This window comes from Stegostoma tigrinum, chromosome 10, assembly GCF_030684315.1.
Source record: "Stegostoma tigrinum isolate sSteTig4 chromosome 10, sSteTig4.hap1, whole genome shotgun sequence".
Taxonomy (NCBI): domain Eukaryota; kingdom Metazoa; phylum Chordata; class Chondrichthyes; order Orectolobiformes; family Stegostomatidae; genus Stegostoma; species Stegostoma tigrinum.
This window is the reverse complement of record NC_081363.1, coordinates 63,433,480-63,453,098: the sequence shown is the minus strand read 5'-3', so window position 1 is coordinate 63,453,098 and position 19,619 is coordinate 63,433,480.

The following is a 19,619-nucleotide window of genomic DNA, read 5'->3' as shown; positions in this document are numbered from 1 at the left end:
TATGATTTCAAATAAATCTGTTGGACTATAACCTGGTATTGTGTGACTTCTGATAGCGATGTAATGCAGAGATAAGTAGAAGAATCATTTGGAAGGTAATGAAGTGCCTTTCCATTGAATCCCTAAACTGTAACAGATTCAATGTTGCAGAGCTGCAGCAAGCCACATCCTGATGTAACACCAGTAAACTTTTACACAACATTTCCTCCATCTATTAAATCTTTCCTGGAGTACTTAAACCATAAACTTCCAAAACTGTCCAAGAATTGCAGCCAGCTATACACAATTGACAGTCTAAAGATCCTGGCAGAATTGAACAGTTTATAAGCATTATTGGATTGTTGTTAGAAATGATTTCCGGTTGATGAAAAGTTCAACATACAGACTATTATTGGTCATGTAATCAATTGTTGGAGTATTCATTTGGCCAATAAAAATCAATAACCTTCTGTTGATACCAAATTCAAACCCTTTTCGACCATGCTCAACCAGATGTATGAGCCTTTATTTCTATGATTTCCAAATAATAGCCTTCACCTCTGCCGTCCAAATAAATATATTTCAACAAGCACCTTTCGCGATTTAGGGAATATATCAATGTGCTTTACTGCCAAGAAAGTACTTTGAAATGCGAAATGTACAAATAATAAAGAAACCTTGAACAATCACATCAGCTGAAATTTGGTTGACTATTTGTAACCATTTACAGTTCATATCCCATTAGCAGGTCTATGCTTTCCTTGTAGATCATCATTAAAACACTTTTTTTGAGTTCAATGTAACTGCTGATTAGCACTAGCTTGTTGCATAATATCAATTATTTTTCAATATTAATTACTAATTACCTGAGAGTTACACAGATTCTTTGTGACTCAAGTGATATGAAATACCATTAAAAACACGGCTTATATGGGTTCAGCATTCGTTCTCCATTGGTAGTCTTTTAAGGCCAGGCACAGGAAGCATTGAGGAAGCAGGCAAAAATAATTATAATTAAAGTTTTAGCTGTGCATTCAGCAAACTATCTTCCCAGTAAGCTTTGCTCATATTGCAGTGACTTACCCTAAGGAGTGCTTGGAATATAAATGCGGTTCTTTTATTAGTTTCAGACTGCTACAAATATCTGAGGCACTTAATTAAGTGGTTTCATAATGTACAAATGCTCAATTCTGCTCTTCACACCTATATGCAATCAGAAAAGTAATAATTCACAGGATAATTATTATTTATAATTCCAGTATTTTTTTCAAAAAAGATGCAGGTGCATCAATTCTTCTCATGGATTTTGACACTGAAACACAGTTAAAATTCTATCGTGTTACATCAGGATTTAATATTGAGCTGTAAAATTCTTTGAGTGGATGTAAAATTGCACTATATGTACAGAGCTAATGAATAACATTTCATGAAAAAATTAATTTAAATTTTGTATTTTAACAGTGAGTTCAAAAACCATTATTAGCAAAGTGAAATTTCTGTCATTTGATGGCATAGGTTCTGCAAAGTATTAAGAAGAAATTGATATCTGAATTAATTTGAAATTACAATTTCATGTAAATTGCACCCTTATTTTCTATTTCTTAGTATTCAATTCATTGATAGGAGAAAAGCACAAGTTACGATGACGTAACTTACGTTAGGGGTAATTGACTTATTGTTCCACAGTATAAAATACAACGAGCTGTTCTTATTATCATAAGCAATGGTTTTATATTGAAGCTACAGACAGACTTTTAACTTAGGTTGCACAGTCAAAAATATATTGGGCAAAAATTTCAAAGAACACACAATTTGTTCAGTATTATTAGGGATAGGATTTCTCATTTTAGGACGGTACTTGGACAAGAGAAAATAGAAATTAAGTCTTCTTTTTAATTCAATCATTGAACCTCTCTGTGGTTCCCTGCTGTTTGCTGTAATAAAGAAGCTATTAGTTCAAAAACCAAAAGGAGCATAAAACTCAGGAAAAAATTGTGGAGGTTCTCTTCATTGAGAAGACGATTCATGCAATAAATATTTAAGCCAAAGTATTCTCCAGCTAACTATACAGTCTGAAGTTTCTCAGGTAGATGGTTGGTGAAATGTTTGACATTGCCACAATGATACTGAGATAAGACTGATGTCAAAAACATGTGAAAGCATTTCTTTCTATTCATTGTACCGAAATATGCACAACAAATTTGAATGTATTTTAGAATAGGTTTGGGAAGAATTTACTGAGCAAAGTGCATTAATTTTGCTTCTTATTTGAAAACAAAAGAGAAAGTATTGGATAAGGCTCCTGGATTGTGATGTGTAATTAACCTGTATACACATTCATTACATTGCAAACAACATAACAAATGTTGAGGAACAGTGTGCTTCAACCGGGGTGGCGGTGGCATGTTTGTGTGAGGTTCGCACCCTTACACATTTTATTTGACAATGACAGTTATATTGTTTAACCATGTTGCAATACACTCTACACACAAAGACACAATTTAATCTGAAGGGGAAGGTTTTACATTTCTGGAGACAGCAACAACTAACTATGAGCACGTACACATTTTGCAGGTCCTTGCAAAATGGTGGAGATGATGCTTGTCATCATTGGTATGGCCTGGTCTGAGGCCATGGTCAACAGCAGGCTGAAATCATAAAACCATTCCAACCTTCTCACATTCTACTTCTTGCTCATACTCTGTGTTTCACTTTCCCACATCTGCCAGCTTTTACTCAACCACTCAACTTTCTATATCTTCTTTCAGATTTATAATGTCCTTGTCACAATCTGCCCTCCTACAAATATAGCCCGTAAAATATTGGGAAACATACTTTTTCGTGAGAAGGAGGAACGGATAGAGATCAGTATTAATAGGGAAATGCTATTGGGAAAATTGATGGGAGTAAAGGCTGATGAATCCCCAGGGAAAGATAGGTATACTTAAGGAATTAGCCCTAAAAATAGTAGATGCATTGATGGTTGTCTTTAATGGTTCTAGAGATTCTGGAACCATTCCTCTGGTTGGACGGCAGCTTATGTCACCCTCCTACGACACTTCCGCCATCTCCAATCTGACCCCACCACCCAAGACATTTCTCCATCCCCACCCTTGTCTGCTTTCCGGAGAGACCACTCTCTCCATGACTCCCTTGTTCACTCCACACTGCCCTCCAACCCCACCACACCCAGCACCTTCCCCTGCAACCGCAGGAAGTGCTACGCTTGCCCCTACACCTCCTCCCTCACCCCTATCCCAGGCTCCAAGATGACTTTCCATATTAAGCAGAGGTTCACCTGCACATCTGCCAATCTGGTATAATGCATCCACTGTACCCGGTGTGGCTTCCTCTACATTGGGGAAACCAAGCGGAGGCTTGGGGACCGCTTTGCAGAACACCTCCGCTCGGTTCGCAATAAACAACTGCACCTCTCAGTCATGAACCATTTCAACTCCCCCTCCCATTCTTTAGATGACATATCCATCATGGGCCTCCTGCAGTGCCACAATGATGCCACCCGAAGGTTGCAGGAACAGCAACTCATATTCCACTTGGGAACCCTGCAGCCCAGTTGTATCAATGTGGACTTCACCAGCTTCAAAATCTCCCCTTCTCCCACCGCATCCCAAAACCAGCCCAGTTCGTCCCCTCCTCCCACTGCATCACACAACCAGCCCAGCGCATCCCCTCCCCCCACTGCATCCGAAAACCAGCCCAGCCTGTCTCTGCCTCCCTAACCTGTTCTTCCTCTCACCCATCCCTTCCTTCCACCCCAAGCCGCACCTCCATTTCCTACCTACTAACCTCATCCCACCTCCTTGACCTGTCCGTCATCCCCGGACTGACCCGTCCCCTCCCTACTTCCCCGCCTATAGTCTCCTCTCCACCTATCTTCTTTTCTCTCCATCTTCGGTCTGTGTCCCCTCTCTCCCTATTTATTCCAGAATCCTCACCCCATCCCCATCTCTGATGAAGGGTCTAGGCCCGAAACGTCAGCTTTTGTGCTCCTGAGATGCTGCTTGGCCTGCTGTGTTCATCCAGCTCCACACTTTGTTATCTTGGATTCTCCAGCATCTGCGGTTCCCATTATCATTGATACAAGCTGATATAGCCCCGCTATTTAAAAAAGGCAGTCAAAGGAAAACAGAGAATTATAGACCAGTTAGCTTGACATTGGTATTAGGGAAAATGCTCGTGTCCGTGATAAAAAGATATGTAAGAGAGCAGAGCACTTGAAAAACAATGATACGATTGGGCATCTATTGGAATTTTTTGAGAATGTAACAAGTACAGTTGATAAGGGGAGGCAATGTCCAAGGGTTAATATTGACAGACTAGTAATGCAGAAACCTGGGTAATGACCAGGTTTAAATCCCACCTTTGCAGATGGTGGAATTAGGATTCAATTTAAAAAAATGATTTTAAGCATCTAAGATGATGCTTGAAAACTGTTGTTGATTGTCAAAAACACACACCTGTGTCACTAATGCCTTTTTGGGAAGGAACTGCCATTTTTACCCAGTCTGGTCTCTGTGTGACTCCAGATCCACAGCAATGTTGTTGGCTCTTAACTGCCTTCTGGACAAATAGGAGTGAACAATAAATGGTGGCCTGGCCTTATTCTTTCCCTCATACCATGAAAGAAATAGAAAAAAAGGACCCCACATAAGAGATTAGCATGTAAAATTCAAGTGTGTGCGATTGGGGGTGGGCACTGACATGGATAGAGAATGGCTGGCAGACAGGAAGCAAAGAAAAGGAAAAACGAGTCAGAAACGTGTAGGTTATTGCAGGGATCAGTGATTGGGCCCAAGCTATTCATAATATACATTAATGATTTAGATGAGAGAACTAAATGTAATAACTTCAACTCTGAAGACAACAAAATACTTGGCATCTTGAGGAGAATGTAAAAATGCTTCAGTTGATTTTGACAAGTTGAATGAGTGGGGAAAAACAAGGCAGATGAAATTTAATGTGGATAAATGTGAGGTTACCCACTTTGGTAGCAAAACGAGGAAGACATTATTATGAATGGCGATAGATTGGAAAAGGAGAGATGCAATGAGACCTGGGTGGCCTTGTATGCCAGTCACTAAAAGTAATCAAGGATAACAAGGTGTAGAGCTGGACGAACACAGCAGGCCAAGCAGCATCAGAGGAGCAGGAAGGCTGACGTTTCGGGTCTAGACCCTTCATCAGAAAAGGCCCAAAATGTCAGCCTTCCTGCTCCTCTGATGCTGCTTGGCCTGCTGTGTTCGTCAAGCTCTACACTTTGTTATCTGATTCCCCAGCATCTGCAGTTACTACTATCGCTAAAAGTAATCATGTAAGTTCAGCAGGTGGTAGGGAGACCAAATGTTGTATTGGCCTTCATACTGAGACGATTCAAATACAGGAGCAGGAATGTCTTGCTGCAGTTGTACAAGGCCTTAGTGAGATCACACCTAACAGATTGTGTGCAGTTTTGTTTCCTTAGTGGAGGAAGGTTATTCTGGATATGGAGGGAGTGCCACGAATGGATACCAGACGGATTCCTGGGTTAACAGGTCTGATGTATGAAGAGAAATTGAGGATCAATTAGGACAGGGGATCTTATAGAAACCTATAAAATTCTAAAAGGACTGGACAGACTAAATAAAAAAATAGATGTTCCTGATGACCTGGCAGTCCAGAGGCAAGAGTGACAGCCTAAGAATACAGGATGGGCCATTTCGGACTGAGATGAGGTAAATTCTTTCACCGAAAGATTGGTGAGACATATGGAATTCTCTGCCACAGAAAGCTATAAAGGCCAAAAGTTAAGGATTGTACCATTCCCATTCCGGTGATCGAAAATGCCCCTCAACCACATCTCTTGCATTTCCTGCACCTCTGCCCTCATATCCCCTCCCCCAAACAAAAATAAAGACAGAATGCCCCTTGTCCTCACATATCACCCCACCAACCTCTGTATCCAACATATCATTCTTTGCCACTTCCACCGCCTACAATCTAACCCTACAACCAAAGATATATTTCCCTCCACCCCAATCTGCCTTTTGTAGGGACTGCTGTCTCTGCGATTCCCTTGTCCGCTCCACACACCCCACCAACTCCAACATCCTCGGGACCTTTCCCTGCAACTGCAGGAAGTGCTACACCTGCTCCTACACCTAATCCACACCTCAATTCAATGCACAAAACAAACATTCCACATTATACAGGGGTTCACTTGCATATCTGCCAACTTGGTCTACTGCATCCACTGTTCCCAATGTGGCCTCCTCGACATCGGTGAGACCAAGTGGACACTCAGAGACCATTTTGTAGACCGTCTGCACTCTGTATGTGACAAATGACAACACCTTACAGTCATGAACCATTTCAACTCCCCCTCCTGCTCCCTGGGTGACATGTCCATCCTGGGCCTCCTCCAGTGTCGCAATGACGCCACCTGCAAACTGGAGGAGCGGCACCTCATATTCTGCCTCGGGAGCTGACAGCCCAATGGCCTATACATGGATTTCACCAGCTTCAAAACCTCCCCATCCCCGGCCTCATCCCATGTACAACCCTCCCTCTCATGCCCACCTCCTTGACCTGATTTCTCTCCCACCTATCCAGATCTCCCACCTCATTGACCAATCCCCACCACTCCTTATCTGCACTCATCTATCACCATCCCATCTACCTTCTCCAGCCTCACTTCTACTGTCTCTGTTTCCAGCTCCCTTCTCCCTCCCCATTTCAGAAGAAGTGTCCTGACCCAAAATGTCAATATTCCTAATCCTCTGATGCTGCCTGGCCTGTTATGTTTCTCCAGCTCCACACTGTTATCTCTGGCTCCAGCATCTGCAATTCTTGCTACTTCCAAGGCCAAAAGTTTGCATGTTTTCAAGATTCACTTAGATATAGTTCTTAGGGCTAAAGGGATCAGAGGGGCAAAAGTGGGAACAGGGTGCTATTAAGTTGGATGGCATATTGAATGACAGGGTAGTGTCAGTGGGCCTACCATATATTTCTATGCTGCTGTATCATAAACAAATTTGGATACGTCACACTATCCCCCTCGAAGTCATTAATATTGATCATAAATAATGGAAGACCTTAGTTTCATCCTTGTGCCACTTCACTAGTTATGAATATCCGACCTGTAAAAGACCAGTTCATCTTAACTTCCATATACTAATCAATCATCAAACAATACTAATACATCACTTCTGATGTATCACTTTGTACAATAATATTTTATATGACATCTCATATAACACCTCATTTCCATTATGACTTATAGAAATCCAAATACACTACATCAACTGGTTCTCCTCTATCAACTCCTTTTGGTATATATCTTGTCGCAAATTTGTCAAAGATAATTTACCTTTCCAAACCAGTTTGACTTTATTTGGTTATGTTAAACATTAAGTGTCCTACTGTTTCTTTCTTAAAAATGGACTCCAGCATTTCCCAGTGATAGTTGTTAGGATTATAGCTTTCTGTATTCTGTCTCCCTCCCTTTTTGAACAGGGGTGTCACATTAATACTTTCCAATATGCTGGAATCTGCCTGGGATCCAGTGAGCTCTGGAATATTTTGACCAGTGCCTCCACTATCTCTGTAGCCACTTCCTTTAAAACCCCTGCCTTTAGAATCTCCCGGATGTCACATTCTCCCCATGTCTGCGTGGGTTTCCTCCGGGTGTTCCAGTTTCCTCCCACAGTCCAAAGATGTGCAGGCTAGGTGGATCAGCCATGCTAAATTGCCCGTAGTGTTCAGAGGGGTATGGGTTATAGGGATCTAGGTGGGATGCTTCAAGGGGCAGTGTGGACTTGTTAGACTGAAGGGCCTGTTTCCACACTGTAGGGAATCTAACCTAATCTAATCTGATCATTAATTTGTATTTTCTGATAGAGACTGTTATAAGATTTTTGTCTTCCTTAGCATCTGGATAATTGGTGGCCCTTGGAATGTTTACAGTGTTCTCCACCATGAAGGCTGATGTAAAGTACTGGCTCCAATTACCTGCCATTTCCCTGTTACCCATTTTTAATTCCCCAATTGAATCTTCCAAGGGTTACTTGCGTAAGCAACTCTATTTCTTTTCGTGTACCCATAAAGTGGTTTTGCTGATTGGTTTTCTTTTTCTTGCTAATTTAATTTCATAATCAATTTTTTTCTTCATTATTGGCTTCACAGTCATTTACTGCTGGTTCTTAAGAAATCTCAATTCACTGGCCTACTGCTAGTTTTTGCTGCTTTGCATATTTTGATTTTTGTTGGATATGCTTCTTGATCACCTTTGCCAACCATGGGTGGTTTGTCCTTCTCATTGATTTTTTGACCAGAATAAATTTTTGTGGGGTCTTTTGAAATATCTGATCAAGTGGCTACCATTGTTCATCCATTGACTTTCCCCTGAGTCTATTTTTTCAATCTGCTTTCGACGACTCTTTCTTTACAACTCAGTATTGTCCATATTTAAGTGGAGGACATTGGACTTATTCCCGAATTGATATCTCTCAAACTGCTGTCTGGTTTACGTATAGTAACCATTGAGCATTCTATTGGATTTGAGCCTTCAAAGTGGACACCACACTTTCTGTGGAGGCAGCCATGTGCCCACCCACCACAACCACAACAATGATGCAAATGTGGATGAACTTCTCCATCTTCTGCTCTAGCCTATTGAGGGCCTTTGGCACACCTGACTCATGTTGCCGTGCTTTTCTCTGCAGGTTGGCCAAGAACAAAGCCATATCTGCTACACGAGACTCAGCAGTGTCTCATTTCTCCAAGAGTATAAGTCCTTGGACATTCCTTCCTCTGGTTGTTGTTGACTTGAGCCCGTGGTGGGCTCACCTGACTGTGTCCCCAAATTGACTGTCACTAATGTGTCCACCAAGACAACAATTTCTGAGCTGGTGGAGGTTGCAGGTGAATACATTCCCTGTTTTTCCAAGTGCTCCCCTCAGAAGTGGTGCTAGCACACAGAGAGCCTCAGACATCAGCATCTTGTATTGGACCTGATACTGGGTAGCACTCCTGCCTATAGAAGAGTAGAGAAGGAATTAGTTGGCAAACATACATAATAACTAATACAAACCTATAGGTTTGACTTTGCGTGTATCCAAGAAGAGGAGAGCAAAATGTTGCTGACTGGATTGCTGGTCCATTCCTATCTCCGCATCACCATAGCAATGCGCTTTGCTCTATTTCAACACCTTTATATCCAGCATTGCTCTACTGATCTTGGTCCTCTCAACCACATTGTGCACCAGCCTCTCCTGCAATCAGGTAAAGAGAGTCCAGTGGGATGGAAACGGGTGCAGGAGAAACATGTAACCATGCCCAATAGACAGCCATCCTGACTAGGTGAGTGGAAAGGGCAACTCCCCAGGAAATTTTTGTGGTTTGAAAAAGATGAGATGGGCCTGAGTCATTGAATGCTCATTATACATATGATAATGAGTTTCACTGAGTAAGAACCTTTGTGTGATGCTAGTGCAGTGGCAGAATTAATGCCCCTGTGAAAGTGAGGTGGTAGAGAGAAGATGGTGACACTTCCCCTTGAGAGGTCATTTATTTTCTTGTAGCCCTGTTTGGCATCTTGCTTGGATTATAGCAATTCAAAAAGGCAGCTCACCACCACTTTCCTAAGAGCTACTAGGGATGGGCAATAAATGCTAGCCAGCCAACAATATCCACATCCCATGAATGAATTAAAACAAAGAAACAAAGAAACCTACAGCACAGGAACAGGCCATTCGGCCCTCCAAGCCTGCGCCGATCAAGATCCTCTGTCTAACCTGTCATCTATTTTCTAACGGTCTGTGTCCATTTGCTCCCTGCCCATCCATGTACCTGTCCAATATATCTTAATATATCTTAAAAAAGATTTGTCTGAAAATGAGTGTGTGGAATTAAGTCTACTTTCATTTCAGGATCTACCTAGACCAGCTTCGAAATACCCTGGCAGATTTAGCAATGGCCCAACAATAGGTGCAAGATCAGGCCCCAGCTTTCTTTGCTATCCAATAATGGCAGATCTGATTTAATTGTAGCTTTAACTCCATTTTCCCGACTGTCCCACATAACTAATGATTCCCTTTTCAATCAAAACTCTATCTAATTCAGCCTTGTATATATTCAAAGATCCAGTCTGTCCTTGTTTCCCATGGAAGAGAATTCCAAAGATTAACAGCCCTGTGATACAGAAAGAAAACTCCTCCTCATGTCTATCCCAAGTAGAAGAGCCATTATTTTGAAACTGTGCCACCTTGTTCTAGATTACCCAGGAAGGGATACATCCCCTTAACATCCATCTAATCAATTCCCCTCAGAATTGCAGAAGTTTCAGTAAAATCATCTTTTGTTCTTTTGCTCTCCAATGTGTATAGGTTGAACCTCTTCAACCTTTCTTTATTGGACAACCAATGAATCACCAGAGGTTGAACTGCTTTCAGATATACCTGACCAGTTCTTTCACCATCTCAAGCAGAATGTGCAGCTCATGAAAAACACAAGCATTGTTGCTAAGCAGCTAGGTGAACAGTAAATTATGCTGGGCTTTGGAGATTCTAGTGCTGATCACATAAATGCTTGCATAAGATAAAGAGTTATGTAATGGAATCAGAGTTCGAATTGTATACTTCTGCCTCAGTTTTAAGGCTCAACAATGACTTGAAGCTGTGAAGAAGAGATCTGATTAACAAAAAAACTTGCCCTAATTTAGAGCCAGGATGCATCAAAATGCCTTTTCTTCAAGTCTCTACATTAAGACTATAGCTTTTATAGTCTAATAGTCACAGCTTGAATACTAACCAGGTCTGAAAAACATTAATGCTGATTCTCTGTCCACAGATGCAGCCAGATTTGTTGAGTTTCTCCTGTGTTCTCTGTGTTTGTTTCAGGTTTCCAGGATCCACAGTATTTTGCCTTTGTTAAGACGACAGGTGCTGCTGCCTTGAATTCACCGCAAAGTCAACTGAACTGGACTGATCATATAAACACAACAGCTATAAAAGTAGGTCAGTCTCGGTATCCTGAAGCAAGTATCCACTACTGAATCCTGAAAGTCAGTTCATTATCAGCAAAGCACAAATCAGGAATATATTGGAATATTTTCCACTTGCCTGGATGAGAGTAACACACAAGATTGACACTAACCAGGACAAGGCAACCTATTTCATTGGCATCACAGCCACAAGCATTCATTCCATTCACCACTGATGCCTAGTAGCAGCAGTGTGTACTATCCAGAAGACACACTGCAGATATTTTCCACAGCCCCTTAGTCTGCATTTTCTAAATTTCCAACTACTACCATCTTGAAAAACAAAAGCAGCAGATGAGATGAGAACAGCATCACTTGCAAGTTCCCCTCAAAGCCACATGCTATCTTAACTCAGAAGTATCTTGCCATTCCTTCAATGCTGTTGTATCAAAATCCTTAAACTTTCTCCCTAACAAACATTTTGGGTTATGCATTTAAAATGGACTGCAGCAGTTCAAGAGACAGCTCGCCATCAACATCTCATGGGTAGTTAAGAATGAGCAATTAATTCTGGCCCAGCTAACGATGCCTCCTTCCCACGATTTAGTTTAAAATAATTCCAGAGGATTAGCTAGATTTAAAAATAATGTTAGGATTTAGGCTTCTGACAGTGATACATAAAACCTTGTTAACAGCATAGAGGTTCAACAACTCTTAATTCTGCCTGAGGATCATACAGCACATTGGGGAATTCAAATAATAATTAATAATTAAAAACTACGATTTATAAAATCATAGGAAAGTCATAAAATTTGTAAATACGTACAATCTAATTTAAAGAACCATTTTTATTTATGTACTTATTTACATGAGCTATATTGTATGCTCATTAGCATTTTTCATAATGCCTTCAATGATGATCACCTTTTGGAATTCCAGTAACTATAGATTAGGCCAATCCCTGCAAAAACATACACGTTTTCTTTCATAATGCTTACTTTTTGAAGTAAAAAATGCATTAAAATGAGATTACTTGCTAGGATCAATTATGTATTACTGCAGCGCTACTTTTGTAAGCTGATGGATTTATTCGGTTTAGCTGAGTAAAGGTCGAAAATGGGAGAGTAGAATGACAAATGCAAGAAGGAGGCACATTTAGGTGTCTCTAACCCTGATTGTTAGAACACAGTCTGTCTTACACAGTATGCAAAGCATAGGTCATAATAAAGTAAAAACTGGTTAATGCAACTGCTTAGCATTCAATTTCCATGCAGAAGCAGTGCTGGAGATAGGGAATAGGACAATCTTCACTTCCAGCCTGGAATGTTAAGGAATCCTTGGGTCAATGATAGTGACCTGTGTCAGTCATTAATAGCCTCACTGCATGACACTTACATTGAGTTGGTAAGAGTAAAGTATGATCTGGGTTTTAAGTATGCGTAGTCTCTCTTCAATGTTATTCTGCAGCTGAATGACAAAGTTGTTGATATGTTTCACACTGATATCTTTAAACATGTGCAGCCGTGGTGTGCAGTGAATACATTGTACGGAAGGAGACCTCAATTTTACCAAACTTAGAACTGGATTCAGCTAACATTATATGGAACTAATGTAACTATTAGGTGAATTTGAAGTATAATACAGACCTGCAAAGGTTGTGATGAGAAATTTGGGCCATAGGTGGAACTCCATGTAGAATATTGAACTGGATCTTGAGCCTGTTAACAATGAATACTGTTATTAATGTGCCAATCAACTAGCAGTTTCATTGGGATTAAGAGATACTGTATGCGATGTGAATCACTAAAACTGGCTGATAGATTTATCCTGCTTCTCAGCTCTTAAAGCTTTCTTTCTGCACGACAGATTCTAATTCAAAGATGCACTTTGCATAGAATGAGTCCAAATACATGGATGGATACAAACTATTTGGGATCAATGTAATTGTGTATCATTGCGTTGAAATGCACTGTGCAGAAAGAAAGCTTGAGTCCCCCACTATCTGCAAGAAATAAACTCTTCCTTTATCAATTGCAAGGTAACCATATTCATACCAAATTCCTAAGAGCTGTTACACTGAGAGGTGGATATGAATAAAAATCATGAGTTTGGGGCTGTCCATATGGAGCTGGTGAATAGTCTTTTGTCTGAAGGATCCATGTCCTCGGTGTTCCAGGCAGAGAAATCTCACTAATATATGTATTCTTAAGATGATTCTCTGGGTTTTGCAGCAAATCTGATGGATACTTTGGAATAGTCAAAAAGGAACAGATTGGTTTTTATCCCTTTATCAATCTACGAAACAGTCTAATTTAAATATTAATGGAATAACATTCAGAAGAATTGCACTTGCATTGTTTTCAACACAATATTTTTAAAGCCATCTGTAAGAAACTAGAAGCTATAGAAGGAACTAGAAGCTATGGGGTGGCACGGTGGCTCAGACACCAGCCAAGGGCCTGGGTTCAATTCCACCTTCAGGTGACTGTCTGTGTGGAGTTTGCACATTCTCATTGTGTCTGCGTGGGTTTCCTTCGGATGCTCCAGCGTCCAAAAATGAGCAGGCTAGGTGGACTGGCCATGCAAAGTTGTCCATAGTGTTCAGGGATGTGTAGATTAGTTGGGTTATGAGGGATGAGTCTAGGTGGGATGCTGTGAGGGTCAGTGTGGGCTTGTTGGGCCATAGGGCCTGTTTCCACACTGTAGGGAGTCTATGATCTATGATATTTTAAATGATACATAACATGAAGAATTTTTCTGACTACATATTTTGGGCTAGCTCAAAGGCTAGCAAATGTTTGAATGTTAAAAGGAGCCCTCAAAGGAAGACCAATACCAACCATTCTAACAAAGAGAATGTTGTAAATGCAGAAAGGGAAAACAAAGTTTGAATTGGTTTTACTGTGTTTTTTTTGATGGAAATGACGTAGCTGTGAAATCTGATGGAAAGAGTTTTGATTGCTGTCTGATTATCCTCCTCTTATTAACTTACTGAAATTTTAGATAATAGAATCCCAGTGTTAAGAAATAAGTGACTATTCCTTGGAGCCTGCGAAAGCTATTTGCATTGACTAGTAGTCAAGTAAAATATAATCCCATGTGCCTGTGATATTACACATTGTTGAAACTGCCTCAGTGAACTAGCCAGTTATATCTCTTTTATTTTTTACAATTTATCCCTTAACTGTCTTTCTATGTGTGAATGAGGCTATGTTCAAAGAAGATTATGTTTAACTCATAGATTTAATTAACTAGAACACCTGATGGTTTCATTTTGCTCTACTGGAATGACACTATTAATAGTAATTTGTTAGTTGTTGTTTGTGCTATAAACCTTGTGTCTGATATCTGTTATTCTTAAGGCCTAGCTAGGATTGGGTCAATTTTGAGGGTCATTGAATGCCTTAATTTTACTCTGTTGCAATAACAGTGACAGGGAAGCTAATTTGGTCTACCTTGCTATCCATTTCTTTTTATAACTGTGCCCACTATGCACTCATTTTAAAGAACCAGTGGGATTGTAATGGCGGGACTACGGTCTTACATAGCTAAAAAAGTAATCTGAAATATGTAAAATGGAAGATAAAGGAGCTATTTTATTCACAAATATTAATTCATATTGGTACCTGGGGTTTCCAGTGGATGGCAGCTTTAGTCATAAGAGGAATGAGAAAATTCCCAATGCAGTTTAAGATGGTGGTGTGTAAAAAGTGAGTCCAAGTTTTTCTCTTTCATGGTTTGCAGTCTTAAGGAAACTAAAGCACCACACTACAAAGTAAGATGATGGGTAAAGTGCAAATGATTCTCAAACTGAACTGCAGGGGTTTGTCTTTTCATATCCTGCATGAGGAAATCTGTTTTATGTTGATCTATTTCTGTGCAAAAGTCTCATAAGAACTTACATTGGGCAGCCTGGTTAACAGCTTTGCATATGAAGATGTAAAAACAATAAAATGTGGCTAACCTCCTTCTGTAGACATCCTCGCCATGCTGAAGACCAGGGATGTCTATCTGTGAGAGTCCACCACCAGAACGTTTTGTGACAGAGTCAGAGACTTCTTGGGAAAAAATATTATGGTGAACAGTGTTTCTCTGGAGTTTCCAGATTTCTTCAACAAGTATTACATGAGAGGAGGAAGAGAACATTCACACCTGTGTATTTACTGGTATATGCCAGTACATTTTGAAATGTCGATAGCTGATAGATAGATTGCCACATCATAATGAAAGAATAATCACTCAAAACTACTGTTTGCATTTAAGAAAGCAAGCATGAAGAAGAATCTGTACTATTGGGGCTATTAAACAAGTGAGGGTACAACTATCTGACTTGAAGAAGTATGAATGCAAAGAATGATTTGAAAATTAGCACATGATTTCAATAGCTTAAAAATGATGATTGGATGATTTGACAGAAATATTTACAATTATGAAGGGACAAGATGGAATAGATTAGACCATATGACCATAAGATATAGGAGCAAAATAAAGCCATTTGTGTCTGCTCCACCGTTCAATTATGGCTGAGTTGATTCTCAACCCCATTCTCCTCTCTTCATCCTGTAATGTTTGATTCCCTTTCTATTCAAGAATGTATCTGTCTTAAATAGACCCAATGACAAGACCTCCACAGCTTTCTGTGACAATGAATTTCACAGATTCACTCCCTCATCTGAAGAAATTTCTGCTCATTTTGGTTCTAAAGGGTCATCCCTTCAATTTGAGACTGTGCCCTCAGTGCTGATCTCTCCTATTATTGGAAACAGTTTCTCCACATCTGCCCTACCCAGGTTTCTCAGTATTCTGAAATAGACCATTTCTATGAATTAAAAAGTCAAGAATAAAGGCATGTAGACAGTAGCTTACATACAAAATAATTTGGGAAGGCAGTGGAAAAATGATGTTTTTCAAGGAGGTTTAGGAGGCTGATGAATTGCACTCTCTTTGTCTGGATATTGAAGCATGCAACAGGTAGACATCGAATGCAAAGGATGGTAATGGAATATCAGCATAACAGAATCATAAATTACATGAATGCTCATCTGGTCAATTAATATCTGCATAGATTAGTTGAGCCAAATGACCTATGACTGTTCTGTAATTTCTTTAAAATCCTATGTAATTGATTACCAGATCCTAATCTTGACAAGATGGATCAAATGCAATATGTTAAGACACTGCCCAGATGCAAAGCTGTCAATTGTCAAGGAATGACTCCCAGCAGGGCTGGATAAAACAGCTGAAGAGAAAATGCCTCTTCTATTGATAGACAGTGTGAAACAATATGATAGAATATAGCAATGTGTACTGCACATTTGAGGAATTATGAACAGAACAATTTCAGCTTTTGTGGTGAGTGGCAGGGAAGAAAATTGTTTGTGTTGAAGATCCGTAACATCTTTGGACCAAGCTGAGAGTACGACAAGTGTTCAAAGATTACTTCAGATATTATAGCTATTTTTAATGATCTTGCCATTGTTGGACCTTTTATCATATGCTTACTGCTTATACTCCCACTCGTACAAAAAAAATACTTTTAACTTGTTTTGCAACATTAACCCTAAAAATGATTGAAAGTGACTAAAAATGCATTTGTCACAAAAACAGAATCATCCAACAATGTGATTGATTAGGTTGTGGATTATTGAAAGAAAGGCGAAAGCGAAATTCATTCGCAAAGAGCAACTTCAAGTAGGCGTCATGCAGACTTAATTACCCAGGGATAGAAAGTGTCATGGGTTGTAACTTGTTCAGTCTGCTCAAGTTTTTACATTTTGTATTAATGAAGAACACTGCACAGCCACACAAGTAATGGCCCACAACATTGTCTGCCCCAATGTAGTGCCATTTGAAGTGGCTCTACATGAAGAAAATTCCAGTAGACATATTTTTAATTATGTGGCAACTTTAATGACCTCAGCATAACACAAGATGTTTTACAACAAATAGAGTATATAACAAATGAAGTATTTAGGAAGTGTACTTTGAAGTGTCAGGCAGGAAATATAGCAGCAAGTCGTCAGGAGTAAAGTCCCACAAACTACAATGTTACAATGACTCGGTAATCTACTTTTTTGTTTTCACAGATTTTGATTGAGAGCTACCTATATGCAAGGATATTGGAGAAAACTTCCTTGACATTCTTTAAATAGTCCTGCGGAAATTTTATGTCTTCCTTATATGCCAAATGTCAACTTAACATTTAATTTGATACTGTACTTTTGAACAGGGCAGAATTCCTGCAATACTGCAGCCAATGTTAGTTTAGATTTTCTGTTTATGTCCTTGGAGTAGAACTTGAACCCACAAACTTCACAGTGTGAATGCTGCCCTTTCAGCTTGAGCTAACATTTTAAGTCAATGTAATAAAATCAGCAATTATTATACATACTCAACAGTCGGGCAGTTTCTGTGAAAAGGGGAGTAAAAATAACATTTCAGTTTGATGAAAATTTCAAGTTTCAAGCAAATAAAGAGGTATGGCATAGGAAAAGGAGAAGAAAGAACAAAAGGGAAGGGTTGAAGCTAGGAGAGATGACTGTCAAAATGACTGATCTTTGTTCCAGGAAAAATGACAAACCTCTAATGACCACAACTCCTCCCTTTTGTTAGGAATGACTTCAACCAGGCCAGAGAAGCCCTCCTAATTCCCAATGACATCAGTTTTGTTAGTTTTGATTCTGGGTGCCATGCTTGGTTAAATGTAACCTGATGTCAAGGGTAGTGATTCTCACTTCATCTTCAGAGTTCAGCTCTTCTGTCCATGTTTGGATCAAGGCTGCAGTGAGGCCAGGAACTAAGCGGCCCTGGCAGAACACAAACTAAGTGTCAATGAACAAATAATTACTAAGCAAGAGGGGCTTGATAGCACTTTTTACGACCCCATTCAATCACTTTGTTGATGATTGAGATAGTGTACAAATTGGCTGGATTCAATCTGTCCTGCTTTTTATGCACAGGACATAATCATTTAATTTAAGTCTTCTTACAGATTGTGAGCAGTTAAAATTGTGAAGCAAAACAAGTAAATTGAACGAAAACCAATGTGTCACACAACATGACTCATGTATTAATATAGTGGATTACTATATTGCAAGCTGATCTAAGAAACCACAATAAATTAAACTGTTGTTACAATGCATCTAACATTAAGGTACAGTGAGAAAATATGGAGTTAATTTTAATTCCATGAATGGGCAACCCATGGAGGGTTGACCATTTAATTACCATTAGTTGGAAACATTGAATCTATTAACAAGGGAGGGGAGGCGTTTGCCCAGTAGCATTATCGCTGGACTGTTAACCCAGTGAGCTCAGTATTGTTCTGGGAACTCAAGTTCAAATCCTGCCATGGCAGATGGTGGAATTTAAATTCAACAAATATCTGGATCTAAGAATCCAATGTCTTTTGTCGGAAAAAGCCATCTGGTTCACAAATGTGCTTTAGAGAAGGAAATCTGCCATTCTTACCCATCTGGGCACGTGTGATTCCAGACCCACAGCAATGTGGTTAACTCTTAACAGCTTTTGGACAATTAGGATAGGCAATAAATGCTGCCTGGCCAGCAATGCTCTCATCCCGTGAATGAATAAAGAAAAAGAAAATACTATGAAAACTACCATAAATGTACTAACTGTGTTAAATCTTCTGCACTGTTAAACTATTGAATATCAGGTTGGGGAAAAAGACTCACCCATCATTTGAACTGACATAATGTAAACTGTCATCCTGGCTTACCTTTCTTTTTCTAAAATAGTTTCTCGCTTCTTCACTTCAGTGCCAATATCAACCATTCTCAAGTCAGGCACAGTGTGCCGTAACCTCAATTTCAAAAGTGTGCTTCCTATTGTACAACTCAGATCAATTTTCATCTGTTGGCACTCTCTGATTTAAACTGCCAATTTAGTACTGGTTTTGTGCCAAATTACAAAAAGCAGTTTTGTGCTGTCAACTTGTATCTACTAGAAACTGGGTTAAGACCCTCAATTTATTTTAATGAAAAAGCCTGTGGTGAGAGACAGGAATATCATCACATTTGTCTCGACAAAATGCAAATCTAGTCCTAAAGAGAACATGCAATATCTCCTCTTGCAGGATTGTGCAATTCCCTGCCACCAATATACTCCTTAAAAATCAGCTTGAAATCTAAATTTGCATGGTAGAAAGCAGTGGTGAGGGGTATGACTCGTTAATGACGGCAGCCAACAAATTCTTGTTAGACTAAATGTGAATAAATATTGTTAAATTTTTGAACAGAAGAATCACATTTGGAGCAGCAACTGTTAGCTGTCCTGAATTGTCTTTGAGAAGGTGGTGATGCGCTAGCTGGTTGCTTTGCAGTGCTATATAGAACACAGAACATTGAACATAGAACACTACAGCGCAGTACAGGCCCTTTGGCCCTTGTTGTTGCACTGACCTGTGAAACCAATCTGAAGCCCATCTAAACTACACTATGCCATTATCATCCATATGTTTATCTAATGACCCTTTAAATGCCCTTAAAGTTGGTGAGTCTACATCTGTTGCAGGCAGGGTAGTCCGTGCCGTTACTACTCTCTGAGTAAATAACCTATCCCCACATCTGTCGTATATCTATCACCCCTCAATTTAAAGCTATGTCCCCTTGTGCTACCCATCACCATCCGAGGAAAAAGCATC